This window comes from Propithecus coquereli, unplaced genomic scaffold (assembly GCF_000956105.1).
Source record: "Propithecus coquereli isolate 6110/MARCELLA unplaced genomic scaffold, Pcoq_1.0 Scaffold62, whole genome shotgun sequence".
Lineage (NCBI taxonomy): Eukaryota > Metazoa > Chordata > Mammalia > Primates > Indriidae > Propithecus > Propithecus coquereli.
This window is the reverse complement of record NW_012152174.1, coordinates 7255849-7270596: the sequence shown is the minus strand read 5'-3', so window position 1 is coordinate 7270596 and position 14748 is coordinate 7255849.

Sequence of the window (14748 nt, the reverse complement as noted above, 5' to 3'; positions counted from 1 at the left end):
AGAGGTGTCCATAAAGTTTGTGTGCATGCAACCACATCGTTGGCTACTGTGCATTCCTTTGTAGGGACCAAAGTGCTCTTGTTTAGGGGGTAATTAGGGAGAAAACCCCTTGCAGTAAGTCAGGGGTGGGGAAACTGCAGCCTTAAGGCCTCATGTGGCCTTCTAGGTCCTTAAGTGTGGCCTTTTGACTGAATCCAAATTTTACACAACAAATCCTTTTATTTTCATTAATACATTTTTTCATCTTTTGTATTTTTATTTTATTTTAAAAATGAACACATTTAAAATACTGAAGAATAAAATAAGTTTCAGTGAAATAATCCTCCCAGATTGACCAGCACAATTTGCATTTTAGTAAGTCATAAGGGCTAAATCGACATCATGATTTAGTTCTAACTTCCCCTGCCTGACTGACACCATTACCACAAGAGGCTGGTTCGCAAGAGTTTATGGGGGTCTAGTACACTAGTCTGTTATCAGCTTTTGACAATGGTACACTGTGTTTCTGTTTGAAGTGGAATTTGTGAATAGTTGCACAGCTCAACAGTTTTTTTTAAATTTCAGAATATTATGGGGGTACAAACACTTTGGTCACATATATTGCCTTTGCGTGGCCCAAGTCAGAGCTCCAAATGTGCCCATCCCCCAGTGTGCACCACACCTGTTAGGTGTGAATTTACCCATCCCCTCCTCTTCCCTCCCACCTGCCTGACACCCTGTGAACGTTACTTCCATATGTGCACATAAGTGTTGATCAATTAGTACCAATTTAATGGTGAGTACATGTGTGGTGCTTGTTTTTCCATTCTTGTGATACTTCACTTTGAAGAATGGGCTCCAGCTCCATCCAGGATAATACAAGAGGTATTAGTTCCCCATTTTTTATGGCTGAATAGTACTCCATGGTATACATATGCAATATTTTATTAATCTACTCATGTATTGATGGGCACTTGGGTGTTTCCTCATCTTTGCAATTGTGAATTGTGCTGCTATAAACATTTGAGTGTAGATGTCTTTATTATAGAATGTCTTTTTTTCCTTTGGGTAAATACCCAGTAAAGGGATTGCTGTATCAAATGGTAGTCCTACTTGTAGCTCTTTGAGGTATCTCCATATTACTTTCCATAGAGGTTGTACTAGCTTGCAGTCCCACCAGCAGTGTGATTATTCTTATTTCTCCACATCCATGCCAACGTTTGTTGTTTTGGGACTTTTAGATAAAAGCCAATCTCACTGGAGTTAAGTGATTATCTCATTGTGGTTTTGATTTGTATTTCCCTGATGATTAGAGATGTTGAGCAATTTTTCATATATTTGTTTGGTCATTCAACAGTATTTTTTAATTCTGTCTGTTTAACAATCCATTATGTCAAAGAAGACCAAGAGAGCACTGAACGAAGAAAACAGATTTTTTAATGAGGATTGGGAATTGCAATATTATCTTGTTTCTGCTAAAGATACGATGATTTGCTTGCTTTTTGATACTGTAATATCAACATTAAAGAAATTCAATGCTCATCAGCATTATAACACTCATAAGGACCACAAATATTTTAAATTAGAGGGAGAGGTGCAAAAACTTCGTATTGCAGAAATTAAAAGATGAAAAGCAAAAGCAAAGACAATTCTTTCAAGCAGCAATAAGACCTGGAAATAATGCCACTGAAGCATCTTATAAAGTAGCTTATGTACTTGGGAAAAAAGGGAAGCCATTCAATGATGTAGAAATTGTGAAAGAGTGCATTGTCAACGTTGTAGAATTCTTAGACCCTGATAACGTTTCAAAGTATAAACAGCTGCCTCTTTCAAGGAGAACCATAACTGATCATCGCTCTGATAAATCAGCTGATACTATTGACTCAGCACAGGTTTTATACTTCATTCAGGTCATAACAGAGGATTTTCTTTGCTACAAAGAGTTACTCAGTTTGGCACTCTTGCAAACAGAACACGGGGAATAGATATCTTCAACAAATTTCAAGATACATGTTGTGAAGTTGGACTGAATTTGGCAAATTTAGTGAGCATATGTACAGACGGTGCAGCTTCCATGACAGGAAAACATGAAGGGTTTACTGTACAGATTAAAAAAAAATATTAACGGATTCAGGTACTCTCATTTCTTTTCATTGTATCTTGCATTGATAAAAATCTCTGTGCTAATGCTACTATTTTAAGTGCCCCTTTGCAACAAGTTATAAGTATTGTTAACTATATTCTTTGTGCAAATGCAACATGGCATCATCAGTCTTGTAACATGCTAAAGTTGAACAATGAGGTATTCCGTGTGGATTTGTTGTATCATTCTAAAGTGCATTGGCTATTACAGGGACAGGTATTAGCTAAAATTTTATCTCCCTGAGAACAGATAGTTAAATTTTATGAAGAAGAGAATCAGCAATGTGAATTATTGAAAGAAGATTTCTGTAAGAATGCAGCATTTCTGTGTGATATGTCAAATCAAAATGACTTGACTATTTCTTTGCAGGGTAAAACTAAGTCTATATATGATATGTGGCAAAAAATCCAAGCATTTCAAAAAGCTACCTTTTTTCAAAACAAATTTCAAAAGGAAATTTCAGATGAAAATTTTCCCCAGTTATCAAAGGTCATTGATGAGCAGGATGATATATATGAATCATTTGAAGAACACACAGCTGTTATAGATCTATTAACTGGAGAATACAATGAAATGCTCACTGACTTTAAGAATCATGACATCACACTCAAATTAGCATTTCAGCCTCACCAGTTTATATCACCAAGTCACCTAAAGAACTACAGATGGAATTGATTGACCTCTCAGTAGATGACATTTTAAAATCATTATTTGATGCTAAGGAAGATCCAGTTGAAAGAAGGAAAAATGCAGTAGAATACCCATGCCTTTGGCAATGTGCCCCCCAAATTGCTTTTCAACTACTTATTGCTGCGAACCTACATTCTCCTATCTAACCTAAATCAAGATGCCTTTAAAGGCACAAATGACTGATTACCCATCTAGAGGATCAGCTGAAACTGTGAACCTCCATGCTGCAACCGAGTATTCAGATGCTTTCCAACAAAAAGCAGACACAACAAAGTCATTAAAAGCTTAGTTAACTTTAAAATTAACAGATGTTTTCATTTTTTGAAATTATTAAGTAAATAGTATTATAGTTAGATTTTTATAAAATAATGCACATTTTTAAGTATATCTAATTGAAGTTTCTTGAATGCAGCCTTATTTGATTACAGCTAAATTAATGAGGTCTTCCAATATGAAAATATTTCCCACCCCTGCACTAAGTCCTATCTTCAGAAAAGCTATACTTGCTCTAGGTCCCATCTCAGCTGGTTTAGTGAAAGCCAGGGCTGAACTCGGTACTTTTTGTACCATTTTCTGCCATGTTTCCTCGTGGGCTACCTTGCTATGATGATACTCTACTTCTCAGTGTTCCCAGAGTTAATCTTGGGCCTTTTCTTTTTGCTTCTTTTCTATGTCTTCTCAGGATGATTTTATTTAAAAAATGTCTACATCTTTTGCTGCTACTTACAAGCTGTTGGCTCCTAAAGAAAATGACTTCAGATATTATGTGTCCCCTGAGTTGGGGTCCTATATTACTCACGACTCAGGTACCCCATCCCCTTAGATGTTCCTTTGGCTCAAAACAACAATGTTTACACTAAGCTCATTATTTCCTTACTGTTTGACCTGTTCCTCTTCCTGCTTTAGTACAGTGGGTATCAAACTTCAGCACAAATTCTGACACATGAAGTCTAGGATGGGTTAAGGGATTGATATTGTTTGCAAACATGTCTAGTGATTTTGATGTCTGTGGTCCACATGCAACAACACCAAGAAAGGCAACTTAGTGAGTGTGCCTGTCTTTACCTGGTCACATGAGCTAGATATCTTGGAGTCACCCTGGACTTCTCCCTTCTGCTTAACCCATGTCCAAAGGGCTACTGTGTTCTATTGATCCTACTTCTTTTTTGTGTCTGAATCAGTCTCTCTCTCTCTATTTTCACTCATGCTCCCTTCATTCTATCCTACATCATCCTAACCTACTCCTTCTTTCGCCTTGGCTCCCTCCAATCCACTTTCTAAATGCCACTGGAGTGATCTTTCCAAAATGCAAATATTGTATGGCTACTTCACTTCTTCAAGTTTTCAGTGACTCTCTATTTGAAAGGAAAAGGGCTAAATTCTTAGCATGGCATATAAAGTCTTTTGTTGTCAGCCCCAAGAATATGCATTTAGCTTCACCTCTTTTGTCAACCCCTTATTTCAACCCATGTTCCAAACACATCAAACCACCTTTAAACCTGAACATGTTTTAGTTTCTGTATCCTTCGTGCTGTTGTACAGGCTGATCATTTTGCTTCAATCACCCTTCCTTTTCTTTGGCTAGGTTTTGCTCTGTCACCCAGTGAATCAAGTTGAGAATTTCTACTTTGGCAAAGCCTTCCATGACCCTTGTTGACTGAGTTAAAAATTTATCTGTAGAATCCTGTGTCTATGGACATCAGAGCTTTTATCACGTAATATTGCATTTATTGTTTTACTTCTTTAAAACTAGAATGAAATTTTCTTGAAAACCTTAACTATGTCTTCAATCTGTATATGTCCAGTACCTACCTCCATGCCTGGCATTTAGTAGGCATTCAAAAGATGTTTGAGAATGAATGGCCAAATGTTTTTGAACAATTTGGGAAGACTTTAGCCACATTAAGATTTAGAATGAAGAGGAATGTCTTTCAGACAAGGAAGTAGGCTCCAAGTAGTGAACAAATTTCTTGTCACCAGAGCTCACACAGAAGCCAGGCTATTGTAAAAGTGAGTCCTCCTTTGGGTGGGAGTCTTAGGGCAAATGACCAACTTAATTATGGAAATATTTTTTAGGCATCTCTCAGTTATCCTGTTTCATATTAAGTATGGTCATTCAGTCAGTATTCAATAGGCAGTATTGAGCAATAGTAAAAAGCCTGTAATTGTACAGAAATAAACAGGACACTGTCCTAGTCACCGAAGAGACCAGCATATAAAGAGACAACCTAGCCTTCAGAAGTCCCTTGCTGGCAATTTCTCAAAATCCTCCCCTGCATCAAAAGAATAAGAATAGGAGTCAGCATGAAAGAAACTTGTTTCCTGTGTTGAAAGAAAAATTTCCTTAAGAAAAGGTGCCATCCATAATGTTTTAAGTGAGGGACACCTCCTTCTGTTTTTTTTTTTTATTTCAGCATATTACAGGAGTACAAATGTTTAGGTTACATATATTGCCTTTGCCTCACCCAAGTCAGAGCTTCAAGCATGTCCATACCCAGATGGTGCACACCACACCCATTATATACCCATCCCCTCTCCCCCCTCCCATCTGCGTGATACCCAATGAATGTTACTACTATTGTGCACTCAAGTGTTGATCAATTAGTACCAATTTGAAGGTGAGTACATGTGGTGCTTATTTTTCCATTCTTGGGATACTTCACTTAGTAGAATGGGCTCCAGCTCTATCCAGGATAATACTAGAGGTGCTATATCACCATTGCTTTTTGTGGCTGAGTAGAACTCCATGGTATACGTATACCACATTTTATTAATCCACTCATGTATTGATGGGCACTTGGGTTGTTTCCACACCTTTGCAATTATGAATTGTGCTGCTATAAACATTCAAGTGCAGATGTCTTTTTTATAGAATGTCTTTTGTTCCTTTGGGTAGATGCCTAGTAATGGGATTGCTGGATCAAATGGTAGTTCTACTTGTAGCTCTTTGCGGTATCTCCATAGTACTTTCCACAGAGGTTGTTCTAGTTTGCAGTCCCACCAGCAGCGGATGAGTGTTCCTATCTCTCCGCATCCATGCCAACATTTATTGCTTTGGGACTTTTTGATAAAGGCCCTTCTCACTGGAGTTAGGTGATATCTCATTGTGGTTTTGATTTGCATTTCCCTGATGATTAGAGATACTGAGCATTTTTTCATGTGTTTTTTGGCCATTAATCTGTTTTCTTTTGAAAAGTTTCTGTTCATGTCCTTTGCCCACCCAGGTGCTGCTTGCCTGGTCAATTTTTTTTTTAAAGAAAAGCATTTCAAAGGTCAGGTATGTTTGTATGGCTATAATAAAGGTGTGCTTAGAAAAGGTCACGCTCACAGGACAGGGAAGCTAGTTTGGGTTCTGCCCAGCCATAGCTTTTGGGTGGTGGCCATTGCGGGAGGAGCTACCTCAATGCAGAACTAGACTTGGAGAAGGCCAAGAAGTGAGGTCAGTGTCTTTCTGAGGGCAGACCCAGCATAACTTTGTGATCAAGTGAGGACGGAATTCAGCAAGAAAACCACAGCATAGAGAAGAAGGGGGTGACATAGCAGGATATCTTTGGTTAATAGAGAGTTGCATCATCTGTAATTGAATTTTACTTTAGATTTTAAAAATATAATATTCCTCTGGTTTAAAAACCATTTTGCAAAAGAAGTTAGTTTAGGCTACTCTATGAAAGAATGTGAAATCATTAATTTAAATAAAGAAGAAGAAAGTAGAATAATTTGTTGTGTTTCTCAGCCTCATGTCAAACGTTTGTTTATTTATGACTTTTTTCCCAGAGAAAAATAATTCTATTGTTTTCTCCATATAACAGATTAATGTAGCTGATGAGCTGGCTGCAGATTCTCTAAATAGAGCATTCCTTGAATATGATATTACCTATTCAAACATCTGGTGTTTTCAGGATATTTCTGGAGGCAAAGTTGCTCTGTGTCTTCCTGCGTTGAGGAGCAGGACATGTCTAAGAGTTTCCAGTGTTCTTGTCTCCTGGAAGAAGCTGTCTTCTGAGCAACTGTGGGTGATTTGATGACGGAAGGCAAAGAACTTCTGTTTGCCTGCAACTGGGCCCGGAGGGAGGGGCAGTGTGTCTCTCACTATGGCGCAAAAGAGTGAAGGGAGCAGAAGTCAGGTTTTTCTGAACTAAGGAAAAGTCTCAAAAAGAGATTATTTTGAAAAGGGGAACTTTTGTTTTTTAAAAATTGATAATGAATTTTAACTATCATTCTTCTCAATACCAGAGGCCGGGAGTTTGGCTCAGCAGGAAACTTCATGAAGAGCAATTACTTTAGGACTTGATACGGAATCCAGAGGGTGGCACAGTATCACTCAGTCTTGGGAGGGGTCTCCCTGAATCAGCTCAGAGGCTTCTCAAGTGAGTGTCTCTCACTTAAACAATATCCAGTTAAGAAGAGGGGGCCTCTGATTTTTCACCTTTCGCCTAGTGTCAGGGACACTAACTTTCCTCTGCTCTCAGGTCACCACAGCTTGGAGAGAATCTGGGAATTGAGTTCAGCTTCCAGGTGGATAATTTGTAAAATCCAATCCACTCACTTTCCACAAGTTGCAGCAATTTGGATTATAATACACTGTTAAAATAAATCTTTACAGGAAGCAAATATGATATCATGGATTTGTTAGTTATTATTCTACAGATAATAGTATATCATATATTGGCTTATCACAAATTACTTAATTAATCAGCAATAGAACTTGGAGAGCCCAAGATTTCTCTGGCTGTTTTCTCTTATACCAAAATATGAAGGGGTTTTGAGGGTACCATGACTGCATAATACTCTGGTTGTCCCTGTCAGTCCTTTTCGACATGAGTGAGAAGAACTTGAAAGAACTGCATGAAATCCTTACAGAGTGTGTCTACATAGTATGATATATACAGCGGAATAGGTCCAAGATGGTTTTTCCTGGAGAAAATGATACCATTGTGTGACTGAATTTTGGCCTGATTTGAGGATAGAGCTTATCGTATTCCCAAAGAAGAAATTATCCCATTAATGCTGGATTCTTGAATTTTTTCATGCCTGTAAGAGCCCTTGCTGGGGAACTTAGGGATCTGAGTTTCACTCAGGCTGGGATTCCAATGGCCAACCAAGAAATTGCTTCACTCCTCTGGGCTCCAGTGCCCTTATCTGTAAAGGAAAGTGGTTGAATTGGATGCTTTATTAGATATGTTCTTGATCCAAAACTTACCTTAGTCATAGGAAAGTCTTTTACTCTTTTTTGACGCCGATTCACTTTGCTGTCATTCACTACTCAGCCAGTAGATATTTATAGGCTACATCCTTATTTGTCAAGCACTATGCTAGGTGCAGGGATCAGCCATAACAGTGAATAGTGGAGTCCTGCTCCCAAGGAGTTCAACATGCAGTGTTTATGTGGGGAGTGAAAAGCAATAATCAATACAGATAAATAAACAACAAGCATAATACAGTGTCATGCATAATACCCTTTGGGATGCATAGAGTGCTTTGGTAACTCAAACGAGGGATACCTCATGTAATCTTTGAGAGTGGGGGCAGACAAAGATGGCTTACAGGAGAAAATGACATTTAAATGCAGCCCTGAGACAGTTCTGCTGAGTAGGAGAATGAAGGGTGAGAGCCGTAGAGTGGGTTATATTCAGAGGAAATCATTTGCTCAAGGGCTTTAAGGGGGCAGAGAGAATATCAATAATGCACTCATAGGACTGGAGAGAATTCAGCATGAAAACCACAGCAGAGAGAAGAGGAGCGAAAGGCCTGGCAGGAGACAGCTGAGAGTGGAGTGAGGGCAGGTCATGAAGTGCAGTGTACTTCAAACCAGGCAGTTCGAATCTTATTCTGAAGGTTGGTGGAGGAACGGGAGCTTTAGAAGCAGGGCAGGGAAGTGATCAGTGCTTTGTTTTACAGAGATCTTTGGCTGTAGTACGCGGATGGTGTCATGGGGCAGGAGGGCTTGGCTGGGGAATGCGGGGTGGGAGGGTGAAACCAGTGAAGATGCTTTCATTTCTTGACAGGGCCACCAGCTGTGTAATTGGAGGAGTTTTCCAGGCTGGTGGATGTGGATCCCGAGGCTGTTGAGCTAGGAGTGAGTAATGAGAGGGTACCAGATGCTGTTCTCTAAACTTGGGCCCCCTCTGTGAGGACCTCAGCAGGCCAGAGAGGAGCTGCCCACTGCTTCTTCTAACCTGGGCACTAACTGAGGCACGTCTCCTGTCCAGATTGGGGCTGGCATTTGCAGCCTCACCAGGAGCCGAGAAAGAAGAGCCAACTCCCTTGCAGGCTGATAGGAAGGCACTGAGGCTCCACAGGACACCATCAGTCAGGATTTGCTCATGGCCTGGCTGAGTTGTCCAAATGGGTCCGTATGCTCCACGGTTCCTGTCACTCTCAGTTTTTGCTTTGTTGCTTCATAAGATATTTGGATTTACCAAGAAATGTGCAAAATCCTCTTTTCTTAGGAGAGGACATCTTGCCATTCTTGTAAAGGGCTGTGGGACCCTGGAGGAGGAGCTACTAGATACGAAAGACACAAGCCCACAAAGGGAATAACCTTGGCTATCTGCCTCAGGGCCCTTCTGAGCCCAGGTAGACAGAGGAAACACGTATGTATAAGAAGACAAACATTTGGCAGCTGTACCACATCCCATTTACACCTGCAGAACAGAAAGTTTAGTAGGGATGGGCTGAGAGTGAGGGACTAGGGTTTCCCGTCTCTCTATCTGGAACAATCAATGCTTGTACCTCTTCTTTGGAGTTCTTTGATTCTGAGCCTGAGGCATGTCCAGCAGGGGTTAGTCCTTGAAAAGCCTGTGCAAGGCCCATGGCAAGTCTGTGCTTTCACAGGGGCTCTGTGAATGTGTTATCGTGGGTCGTATTTTGTCTGTTGTCATCACTATACATAACTGTATGTATAACTCTGTCAGTAGATTGTAATTCCTTGAGCTCAACAAATATACTTATCCATCCTGGTTTTCTCAGAAACACTAACCAGGGTGCTTCACACCCAGTAGGTGTCCAATAAGGGCTTCTTGAAATAAAAAGGAATACACGTGTAGGTTTGCTCACTCAGGTCCTAGTCAGGGTTTGCTGCCACTGTTCCTGTGCTTGAAATGACTGGTTTCTAACCTTTGGCAGTTTCCCGAGATAGAGGAGATGCCAGCTGCAGAACAATTTCTGGGGTGCTCCTGAGCCATGGATAGGTCTAAAGAAAGCACAGTTTCATGTATTTGCAATGGCCTTAGACACCATGTTAATCATCATACCCCAACAACTCGCTGAGTGCTCCCCGCATGCCAGGCCTCAGCACCAGGCCCTGTGCTCAAGGCTTATGTCCATTATCTCCATTAATCCTCACTGCAACCTGTGAAAGCATTATCATTATTTTTCACGTGAAGTTACCTAGGCCCCTGGAGTTTATGGCATTTGCTCAAGGTCAGCTAGTCATGCTAAAGCCAGGACCTGGATCTGTCTGACTCCGTGCCATGGCTCAAGCCCTTTTCATTACACAGTTTCACCAGTTGTGTTGAGTCCTGGGCAGGTGGACCTGTGTCTTTGGAAGCCTCAATGAGCTGGAGGACTGAGTGTAGGCATGCATGTGAAGGTCGCTTCCTACAAGACGACACAGCAAGTAGAGGGCTACCACAAACTCCCTCCTGCCCCAGGGATAAGGACAGACGATTGCCAAAACTCTCAGGTATGTCTAGACATGATCTAGAAAGAGAAGGAAGAGAGATGTGATTCTCCAAGAGGGGCCTTTTCTGGGCAGGACGATAAAAAGCAATAGGGTGTGTGTGTATGGGGGGGATGGGGGAGTATTGTATCCCTAGGGCCTCTGGCTGATAGCTATAGCGATGTTAACAGCAACCTTGAAAGCTTGATGAGTTTGCTTAAACTCTGAGTAAGATGACCTGAGTAGGTGGTACCTAGACTCTACCAAACAGTCACCCCTGAGCTACTGCTGCAAGAAAAAGCACATTTGGGAGTCTGCAAGTACAGTTTGTGGAGGAGAGAGGCCATTCCCCTGGATGGTTGACACCGATTGTGGGGCGGGAGGGGAGAAGCAGCAGGGCAGTAGAAGGTCTAGAAGTCAGAAATCCTAGAAACAACAGGGATAAAGCAAGAAAGAGTCACAACTTGTGTTGTTGAGATATTCCATGTTTCAGCTTCTGAGTCTTTACAATAGATAGAAATGTTCCTTCCTCTTGGGGACTTGGGTGAATGGAAAAGACAATATTCTCAATTGCATTTGAAGTTTAGCAGAGTTCTATGAACCCAAGTTGTTATTACTATAATGTAGCAATTTTTGCTCTGCCAGCAATGCTGATACTTTCTTATAAACACAGTCAAGCAGTTAAGACATAATTTTCCAAAGATCTTGAAGTTTTTGTTGGAAAAGTAAAAGATGCTCTTCAATGTCGCATTGATAATTCTAGTGAAAAGTTCCCCTTCCTCTCCCTGCAAGGTTCCTCATGGTCCATATTTTGGAAGATGGGGGTAGAATTATAGAACTGAGCATGTAGCTTTGATTTATCTGTTTTAATTAGTTTTCCTCGGTGGGAGAGAGGGACACTTTTTGTTTAAAAAGGATCTGGCAAACAAAACCCCAATCTAATTAAATTATTTTTCTGGTGATGTTAGACATAGTTTTTTTAGAAATCTTTGCCATTGGCAGAAGAAATAGTTGGAATTTTGGCGGGGGTGGTGGTGGGAGTCAATCTACCAACAGCATTGAATTGTCGTCTTCTACCTGCATAGTGAGCATACAGTAAGCCCTGTCTCCCTGGCAGGCTTAATTTATCCAGTGATGCTGTGAGTAGTCACTTTTAGGTCTGGCTCTTACATGGTCAAGGCCATCATGACAGGGAGAAAACGAAAAGATATATTGTGGTTATGCAGCAGAACAAATGGCTATAGCCCTACCTGGCTTCACTATACTATTCCTCATAACAAAACAAGTGCGGGGAGAATTGATCTGTTTACAGAGAGACAACTTTAGAGTATAATGACCCATTCCTGGCTCACCACATACCCTAGACTCATTAAATCCATTTCAGTCTTCTTTCTCTTTTGTTGCAAAGGCTCTCAAAAGCACTACTGACTGGAAAAACTCAAATTAGTAACTTGGCTTTTGAGAATCTGTGTTATTTGGTTAATATCTGCACAACTCATTTAACTGATTTCAGTTAAAGAAAATTGCACAAGACAACTTTACAAAACAAATAAATTTGAAACAAACCCTTTGATTGAATTTTGATGGCATTTTTCAAATGGCATCTCATTTTGAAGTTCCTTTCAGACTAAACAAACTCCACAATTTTGAATGGCAGTAGTTACAGCAACCAGGGCTTGTTTGTATCAGTTCTTATGGGTAAATGTCCATCTGTGGTTTGGATCTGAAATCTTCAATTTGTCTTCCTTTTCTGTAGAGTCCAGTAATTAGCAGACTTCAGACATAGGTTTTGGGGAGAGAAACTTATGCTCCTGAGATGCGAAGTACCTTGAAATAAAGTTTTGTTCAAAGATTACTATGGGATGTTTCTTAATTATTCCTTTGTAATTATTAAATTGATTCTTAGCTAAGATGTGAATACACACGAATGGTATGGGTACAAACTTCTGGCCTTATGTTGCTTCAAGTTCAGTGAGAGCCTGGAGGCAAAAATGTATCTGTGACATCAAAATGAAAACTCTTGTGCTTCAAAAGACATCATTAAGAAAGTAAAAGGACAGCCCATGGAATGAGAGAAAAGTTTGCAAATCATATATCTGGTAAGGGATTTGTATCTAGAATATATAAAGATTTATTACAATTCAATAATAAAAAGATAAATCACCTAATTTTTAAAATGGGCAAAGGACCTGAATAAACATTTCTCCAGAGGAAATATACAAATAGCCAATAAGCAAATGAAATGATTTTCTACCTCATTAGCCATCAAAGAAATGCAAATCAAAATCACAATTAGATACTACTTAATATACACTAAGAAGGCTGTAATAAAACAGACAGATAACAAAATGTGCTGGTGAGGAGGGGAGCAATCAAAACCCTTAAATATTGCTGATAGAAATGTCAAATGATGCAACTGCTTTAGGAAAAAGTCTGGCAGGTCTTCAAATGGTTCAACATGGAGATTACCATATGATCCAGCAATTCTACTCCTAGGTATATACTTAATGAAATGGAAACATATATCCACCAAAAAACTTGTAAGCAAATGTTTATAACAGCATTTTTCATAATAGCCAAAGAGTAGATACAACCCAAATTCCCCTTGTGGGTTGAATGGATAAACAACATGTGATATATGGAATATTATTCAGCCATAAAAAAGGAATGGCATAGTGATACATGCTATGGCATAGATAGACATCAATAACATTATGTTAAGTGAAAGAAACCAGTTACAAAGGACCACATATTGTACTATTCCATTTACATGAAATGTAACAATAGATGGGTGAATTGTAGACATGTGAATTATATTTCAATAAAGCTGTTAGGAAAAAGAATCCACCTATGATATATCACCATGTCCTTTTCATCTTTATTTTTATATTTCACTCTCAGAAACAAAAATGGTTATGTCTTAAAATTATTTAAAAAATCAGTTGGGTATCTTAAAGGGAGAAAAATGCAATAATTATATGTGAAACCCACAAAGTTCAAACTTCTGATTTAACTAAGCACAGATAAAGTCTTGAGTTGGGTGAGATGGCACAGAACAATTGTCTTTTAATACTTTCTGTTTTTGAGATCAAGGAAAAAATTTTGTAGGAAATATGATAGTTAAGTACTCCTGGTAATGGCCAAAGCAGGTAGTGCACAGACTCAGAACTGAGAAAGAAAGAAAAACAGAGAGGAAAAGACCCATTTCTAAAGTGCAAGAAGCCTTTGAATCTGATGTTTTTGTTCTGCCAGATTCACAGGTTTGTGGTGACTTTCTGTGGACCTGTTTGTCTGTCCTTAGGAGATAAAGAATCAAAGCTCTGCTCACGGCTACTCTCCCTAAAACTGCACCTTACTAAACGTTTTATGTGTCAGCTGCCTGTATAGTGTGTTTGGGATGGAAATTGTTAAAACAAAAATATAACAGAGAGTCTACAGGCTGAGGCAGCACTGGAAATTGTCCAGCCATCCCGTGGAGCATGCACAAAAGAGATGTTTAAAGCACGGCTTTATTTTGAAAGAAAACCCTTAAGGGAATATGTTTTAAAATTCTTTAAAAAGTCTTTGTTTGGCACATGAAAGTGAAACAACCAGAGGGAAGACGAAGTTATACGCAGCCAAAGTTTAAACTTCAGGGAAGTTAGTTGTTTTCTGTTCCTCTGTATTGTCTTCCTCATTGGATCAGCTATCATTCACTGCTTTAGTAATTGATGATGGAGAGAAAGGAAGCTTCGGAGAAAATGGCATAAAGTCCCTATTAATGAATTGAATTTAAATAGCACCAGGTGGGTGGCAAAGAAACAATCCAATAGAACAATCAGTCACAAACCTGCTCTAGTTATAACTTAAGGCAAAGGATTCAAGATTGTTGGAATTTTTGCCCTCCCACCCTCTCTCTTTATTTGGTACAAATGTGTATTTGAAGAGTTTAATTTAAAATACATACACACACACAAAAGAGTGCTGGAGGAAACTGCAACAGAAGCCCTTCCGAGCCAGAGGCCAGAGCATCTTGCCTTATGCTTCCTAATATGGCTTATCTGTGCTGAGTGCTTGTTGGCATATTGTTTTATTAATTGGTGCTGATTTTCTGCATGCTAATCATGGGTACATGCAGATTATCGATGTTAATTAGTGTTTTATTAAAAAAGAATACAAAAAACAAAACTGCTTCTGGTGTGAGGCACTCTTTGGAATGTGTATTTTTAGTAATTTAATGGGCCCCCACTTAGGGTGACCTTTTATAACATTAACAAACAATTTAGTTTGGTGTTAA